Source organism: Triticum aestivum, chromosome 5B, assembly GCF_018294505.1.
Source record: "Triticum aestivum cultivar Chinese Spring chromosome 5B, IWGSC CS RefSeq v2.1, whole genome shotgun sequence".
Lineage (NCBI taxonomy): Eukaryota > Viridiplantae > Streptophyta > Magnoliopsida > Poales > Poaceae > Triticum > Triticum aestivum.
Window position 1 is genome coordinate 111,535,581 of NC_057807.1, and position 8,345 is coordinate 111,543,925.

The following is an 8,345-nucleotide window of genomic DNA, read 5'->3' on the forward strand; positions in this document are numbered from 1 at the left end:
TTATAAATTTGAAGCTACTTGAACTATGGCCCAAACTGCCCTAGCGAACTTACACTCAAAAAATAAGTGTTTAATAGACTCATCATGTTGGCAAAAGACACATGTCTTGGTACCTAGCCAGTTGTGCCGTGCCAGATTATCTCTAGTTAAGATGACCCATCTGTTTAGAAACCAGAGGAATATCTTGACTCTTAGAGGAGATTTAAGCTTCCGCAATTTCCTGTTATCAACTGGAACATCACAATGAACCATTACATCATACATGGATTTGACTGAAAACTTGCCATTCTGATGCAAATTCCATCGAAAAATGTCCAGTTCACTTGACAGGTGAATAGCCTCCAGACATATGAGTAATTCATTTCATGCTGCCAGGCGAGGTCCTAAAAGGTCCCTACAGAAAGAAATATCAGGGTTTTCTTGTCCAAAACTTGTTTGATTGTGACAAATTTATATTTGACAATCCTGTACAAGCTCATTGGAAACCTGGTCCATAGCCCGGTGTCTTCCCAGAATCGAACCTAAGAACCGTCCCTAACCGAGAAGGTTCTAAATTGGAAAAATAATTTCTTGGCCTTCATCACGCCACACCAAAAATGTGAATCACAAGGTTTTCAATGAACTTGAGAAATGGCTTTGGATCCCACCTACTTGTTACGAATGATTTCCCGCCACACTCCGTTCTCAGTGAGTAGTTTGTAAACCCATTTGCTGAGAAGAGCAATGCTTTTAATCTCAAGGTCTTGAATTCCAAGTCCCCCTTGACTTTTATGTCTACATAATACACTCCATCTAGCTAGTCGATATTTCTTGGATTCATTATCACACTGCCAAAAAATCTGGAACTAAAGTAATCGAGACGCTGAAGAACCCCTTTAAGGAGATGGAAGAATGACAACATATATAAAACCATGTTGCTAAGGACGGAATTGATCAAGATCAATCACCCCCCATATGACAAGAGTTTGTCCTTCCAACTGGCTAGTTGTTTCTCAAGTCTGTCTTCCACATGCTTCCACTCAACGATAGTTAAACGTCGATAGTGTATGGCAATACCCAGATACCGAATCGGGAACTGCCCGAGCTGGCATGCAAAAATCTCAGCATACTCAGGTGCAGATTCTGTAGCATTGCCGAAGCAAAAAAGTTCGCTCTTATGAAAAATAATTTTGAGACCATAAAGTTCCTCAAATGCACATAAAAGCAGCTTGAGGTTTCTTGCTTTATCTAGATCATGATCCATGAAAAGTATAGTGTCATCCGCGTATTGTAGGATAGATAGGCCTTCTTCTTGAAGGAAATATGCCCTAGAGGCAATAATAAAGTTGTTATTTTATATTTCCTTATTTCTTGATAAATGTTTATTATTCATGCTAGAATTGTATTAGCTGGAAACTTGATACATGTGTGGATACATAGACAAAACACCATTTCCCTAGTAAGCCTCTATTAGACTAGCTCGTTGATCAAAGATGGTTAAGTTTCCTAACCATAGACATGTGTTGTCATTTGATGAACGGGATCACATCATTGGGAGAATGATGTGATGGACAAGACCCATCCGTTAGCTTAGCATTATGATCGTTCAGATTTATTGCTATTGCTTTCTTCACGTGAAAGGATCGAGAAGAGGTGTCTAGAAGGGGGGGGGGTGATTAGACCCTCAACAAGTAAAGATAGCAGTTTTTAAGTTTTTCAAGTTGAGGTTGGAAATTAGACCAATTTCAAGCATTCACAATACAATTCAAGAAAGTATGCAAAGAGTATATGAGCAGCGGAAAGTAAAGCATGCAACTTGCAAGAAAGTAAAGGAATGGGATTGGAGTGTGCAAACGCAATTGGAGACATAGAGATTTTTGGCGTGGTTCCGATAGGTGGTGCTATCGTACATCCACGTTGGTGGAGACTTCAACCCACGAAGGGTAACGGTTGCGCGAGTCCACGGAGGGCTCCACCCACGAAGGGTCCACGAAGAAGCAACCTTGTCTATCCCACCATGGCCATCGCCCACAAAGTACTTGCCTCACTTGGGTAGATCTTCACGAAGTAGGCGACCTCCTTGCCCTTACAAACTCCTTAGTTCAACTCCACAACCTTGATGGAGGCTCCCAAGTGACATCTAACCAATCTAGGAGATACCACTCTCCAAAAGGTAACAGATGGTGTGTTGATGATGAACTCCTTGCTCTTGTGCTTCAAATGATAGTCTCCCCAACACTCAACTCTCTCTCACATATTTGGCTATGGTGGAAATATGATTTGAGTGAAAAGAAACTTGGGGTAGGCTAGAGATCAAGATTCTTATGGTTGGAATGGAATGTCTTGGTCTCAACACATGAGTAGGTGGTTCTCTCTCAGAAAATTAGTAGTGGAAGTGTAGGCACGTTCTGATGGCTCTCCTCACGAATGAAGAATGGGTGGAGGAGTATATATAGGATCCACACAAAATCTAGCCGTTACACACAGATTCCCAAACTCGGTGGGACCGAATGGTAAAACTCGGTCAGACCGATTCAGGTAAAAATGTGAATGTTAGAGTTTTCGGTGGGACCGACAAGGTCAACTCGGTGGGACCAATGTGCAAGGGTTAGGGTAAAACCTCAACTCGGTTTGACCGATTACACAAACTCGATGAGACCGATTTTGGTAATAAGAAAACTAAGTATTGGTCAAGCAAACTCGAAGGGACCAACTGCACAAACTCGGTGAGACCGAAATTGTTGCAACAGGTCACAAAGAATTTGCAAGCCCATCTCGATGAGACCAGGATCCCATCGGCGAGACCGAACTGACTAGGATTTGGTAGTGGCTATGTAAAATGAACTCGGTGGTGCCAGATAGATCAAATTGGTGGGCCGAGATTGACTTTTGGGTTTAGGACATATGTGGATATGAGAAAGTGGTTGAGGGCTTTGGAGCATATCAGTAAGCACTTTGAGCAAGCAAGCCATTAAGCAACACCTCATCCCCTTTTAATAGTATTGGCTTCCCTATGGACTCAATGTGATCTTGGATCACTAAAATGAAAATGTAGAGTCTTGAGCTTTTGCCAATGTTTGTCCTTAGCATCTTGAAGGGGTTCCACATCCTCTTGTCCATGTCCATGCCACACCAATGTTGAACTTATGAAATATACTAGGTAGAAATATTAGTCCAGCAAGAGATATGTTGACATTAATTACCAAAATCACCCAGGGAGCACTTGTGCTTTCAATCTCCCCCTTTTTGGTAATTGATGACAACATACATCAAAGCTTTAGATAAGGATATAAGGAAATGACAAGAAAAGCTTTGGAAGGACATGCAACATGCATTAGCTCCCCCTACATGTATGCAATCATGTGAAGATAGATCATAAGAGTATGTGAAATCATAAACATGATAGAGCAAGCAATGAGTTACATGTGTCTTGGCTATATGCATCAGAGCAAATGGTGTAGATACATGAGATATACCTTCATGTTCATGAATCTCTCTTGCAAACAATATATACCACAACAAGAGATCTTCATGCACATGAGTGTGATGCATATACTTACCTTGTGATCTTGAGCTAGCTTTGGAAGAGATGTACCTGGGTAAACAAGATTAGATAACACAAGAACATCTACTAGACAGAGCACGGACATGAGATCACAAGAATACCAAGACTGGGATGACATGTAGAGAGTGAGTACTAGGTACTCTATTTGGTTACAGACATGTCCCCAAGAATAAAGATATGCGATGAATTCCAAAGATTTTCTTCCCTTAAGACTGAGCTTTCTCCCCGTGAATCTGACATTAGATAATGGGAGAAGAGAGGGTAGTAGAAAATCAGAGCAAACAAGAAAATAACCAGAGCAAGATAAAATCATAACATACATATACTATCATGTATTTCCCCTCTTGAAGACATGAGATAACTTTCCTCTTAAGAATAAGAAGCATCAGGAGAAGCTTTAGGATTGCATTCTCTCTTATGTGATAGGCTTTGATGTGCTCTCTCTCCCCCTTTGACATCAATTTCCAGAAGGGACTTCTGGAGCATGAGTCAAGTAGGTTTGGTCCTTGAGTCACTTTACAAAGCAACATGTAGTAAGCAAGTAAGATGCGAATGGACTTAAGTCTAGAAATGGGGGCATAAGTCTCACCATAGTTCATACCTTCGACTTGAGTGTAGCCTTGAGCAACGAGACGAGCCTTGTTGCTTACAACTTGTCCATCTTCATCTTGCTTGTTTCGAAACACCCATTTGGTTCCAATGACATTGTGCTTCTCATCGGGCTTTTCAACCAACGTCCACACTTGGTTCCTCTCAAAGTTGTGTAGCTCTTCATGCATGGCATTTATCCAATCCGCATCTTCCAATGCTTCTTCAACCTTCATAGGTTCAATGCTAGAAATGAATGAGTAATGTTCACAAAAGTTAGCCAAACGAGTTTTAGAGCGAGTAATTCTCCCGGTTTGAATATCATCAAAGATTTGTTCGACGGGATGATCTCTTGAGACTCTTGCTCGAACTCGTGAGAGCTTTTGTTTGGGTCGGGGTGGAACATTGTCTTCATTTTCTTGTTCTTCCTTCGTTGTTGTTGGTGTTGTTGTTCTCCCGTGGAGGTGGAGAAGTAGGTCATCGAGGTTCATCTTGTTGCATATCCTCATCCTCATCGTCTTGATGTGTCCCACTCGTGCATGCCTCCAAGTCAATTTGTGGTTCACCTTGGCGTGAAGCCGAGGCTTCCACTTGGACGGACAAGGTACTCTCCTTCACCTCCGTTGGACGAATCTTGCCAATAGACAAGTCTTGGATTGCTTCTGAAGGATCTTTGTCACCTACATCAATTGGCAATTGCTCTACTTGCGAGCTATTAGATCCATCAAACTTCACATCCACCTTATCTTCAACCTTTCGAGTGAAATTGTTGTAGACACGGTAAGTGTGAGAGTTTGAGCCATAACCGAGTAGGAAACCTTCATGAGATTTAGGAGAAAATTTCGAACGATGATGCTTATCAAGAATGTAACACTTTGAGCCGAATACTTGAAAGTATTCAGCGTGGGGTTTGTTACCGGTGAGAAGCTCGTATTCCGTCTTGCCGAGTATCTTGTGAAGATATAGACAATTCGTTGCATGACAAACTGTCTCAACCGCTTCCGCCCAAAAGTGTTTTGGCGTCTTGTACTCATAAAGCATCGTTCTCACCATTTTGATGAGTGTCCGGTTCTTCCTCTCAACAACTCCATTTTGTTGAGGTGTGTACGTAGCCGAGAACTGATGTGAGATCCCTTCTTCGTCAATAAAGGTGTCCACATTGGCGTTCTTGAACTCCGTTCCGTTGTCGCTGTGAACCTTCTTTATCTTCACTTCAAATTGATTTTGGGCCTTCCTAGCGAAGTTTTTGAAGATCTTTTGGACCTGCGATTTATTATCATGAAAGAACGCCCACGTAAATCTTGAAAAATCATCAACAATGACTAGTCCAAACGAGTTACCACCAAGACTCTTGTAGGCATTGGGACCGAAAAGATCCATATGAAGTAGCTCGAGCGGTCTCCTCGTGGTCATGATGTTCTTCACGGGGTGGCTTCCTCCAACCTGTTTTCCTGCTTGGCAAGCGGTGCAAAGTCCATCCTTGTTAAATATGACATCTTTAACACCAAGGATATGATCACCTTTAATAAGCTTGTCAAGGTTTCACATGCCCACATGACCTAACCATCTATTCCACAACCAGCCTTTAGAGGATTTAGCAATTAAGCAAGTTCTAGGTTGAGCCTTTTTAGTGAAATAAACAATGTATAGATCACATCTATGTATGCCGGTAAAGACCATTTTATGATTATCTCTTCGAAACACTTGGCAATCTACTTTAGTAAATAGGACACTAAATCCAAAGTCAGCTAGTATAGATACAGAAAGTAGATTATAGCCAAGAGATTCAACGAGCATACCATTATGTATGGAGCTGTCATGTGAGATGACCACCTTACCGAGGCTAACAACCTTACCCTTTGAGTTATCACCAAAAGTGACATACTTTCGAGGGCCGTCGTTTTCAGCAAGCTCACGAAACATATCTTTGTCTCCGGTCATGTGATGGGTACATCCACTATCTAGAAGTGCGTTAAGTTGACTAGAGGGGGGGGGGGTGAATAGGCGATTTTTGCAAATTCGTCACTAAGGAATTTTAGGGTGAGGAAATTCCTAAGTCACTAACTACTAGCAGCGGAATAAGTACTCATGTATAAGCGTAACAGAGCAATAGCATAGTCATCATGATGAAATGAAAAACAAACACATAGTACAGAAAGCGTAAACACAGGATAAGCAGGCTGAAGACAATGTGACTGAAGAAATTGGATTGAGGAAATTGAGAAAGTCTTCAGTCAAAATCTTCAAACACTAATGATCAGGTTCATCAACACATGAATGAGGAAATGAAAGGGTTGAGGAAATAGAACCAGTAGGCTTGGTGAATACAATGATTTGGTAGACTAGTCCCAACTGCTGTGACAGTTGTATGTATGGTTGGAGCGGCTGAGTATTTAAACTCGAGGACACACAGTCCCGGACACATAGTCCTCACCGTATTCTCCTTGAGCTAAGATCACATATACCTCGCCCAATAGTAGTGGTAAGTCTTCACAGGTGACTTCCAAACCTTCACAGACTAGGTCACTCGGCGATCCACAATTCCTCTTGGATGCTTAGACCATGACGCCTAACCGTCTGGAGGATAGACAGTCCTCAAAGGTAACAAGCGTCGGTTCCACACAGGAACAATCTCTTCAGTGATGCTTAATCACTTTGGGTTTGTAGGTTTTGGTTTGGGATTTGGGTTTTCCTCACTTGATGATTTTCTCTCAAAGTCCTCGGAGGATGGGATGCTCTCAATTGACAAGTGTCAGTTTCTCTCGGAGCAGCCAACCAACTAGTGGTTTTAGGGGGCGGCTATTTATAGCCCAGGGAGCAGCCCGACATGATAAGACATAAATTCCTCAGGGCTATCATGTTCCTCACTATGTAGGCAATTCACACTGGCAAATTCCTAACTCCTCGGTCAGGACAAATTCCTCAGAGACCAGAAGATCTTTGTCTCTATCACTGAAGAAATTGACCGAACTGACATGAGATTTCCAAAGGCTTCACTCGAAAGGATTGGGTAGGTGTAGGATTTTGAGATGAGCATCACTTGGAAATCAGTTTCCTTAGTATTACCTCGTCCCCTTTAACAGTACGATGTTTCCTATGACTCAAAAAGAAGAAAACGAAACTACGAAAACAAAATTATTCACACTTCAATCCTCGCATGAATATCCAAGTCTTCATGGTCAGACCAATTTCTTCACTTTCAAAATCTTCAGGAGAACCAAAGTCTTCAGCCGAAGACATTCATTTTAGGGGTCAACTTTCACTGTAAATATCAAACTCCTCATCGACTTATAGATCATGTGTACACTCACAAACATATTAGTCCCTTAACCTATAAGTCTTCAATACACCAAAATTACTAAGGGACACAAGATGCACTTACAATCTCCCCCTTTTTGGTGATTGATGACAATATAGGTTAAGTTTTCAATGGGGATAAACATATGAATTGAAAGTGCTCGATATTGAGGAATTTGATTGCAAGATATAGAAGAAATCCCCCTAAAGAAGTGCATAGTGAGGAATTTGCTTTTGAAGCAATGCACATTTGAAGAGTAGAATCATGGAGATCTCCCCCTATATCTTGTAATTCATACACGCATTGAACATATTGAATGAAGAATTTGAAATGCATGATGAAATATGGTGACTGATGCAATTCAGCATGCATGCATAGCATATATGAGGAAATAGCATGCAGAAAACAAGGCAAAAGTATCAGGTCACCACCGGACTTAAGTTTACAACTCAATCAACAAACACTTCAGAAGAGCGAGAGTTGCAACTTAACAAAAAAACGCCCATATAGATAGACCCGCTTGAAGACTAACTCACATTTCTCCCCCTTTGTCATCAAATGACCAAAAGGGACGAAAAATGAGGACTAACGCCCTTGAAGAATGTCATCACGAAGATGATGGAGGAGCGCCAGCGTTGTTGGGGTCAATTGTTGGAGTAGGGCCTGCCGCTGTGTCGTCCAAGTCTTCATTTTCATCAGTCTCGCACGATGAGGAATATGAGCTAGGCACCAAAGGAGGAACTTCAACCTTCTTGAATTTCTTCGCCGGAGGCTTAGACCAGCTGAAGTCCTGCTTGAAGCCCATCTGCTTGAGATCTTCATCACCGTAGAGATGAGTCAGAACAGACCAGGTGCGATCAAAAACTTCATTGAGGTAGTAGTGGTTTTTCTTCACTGAATTGTATGTAGAAGTCA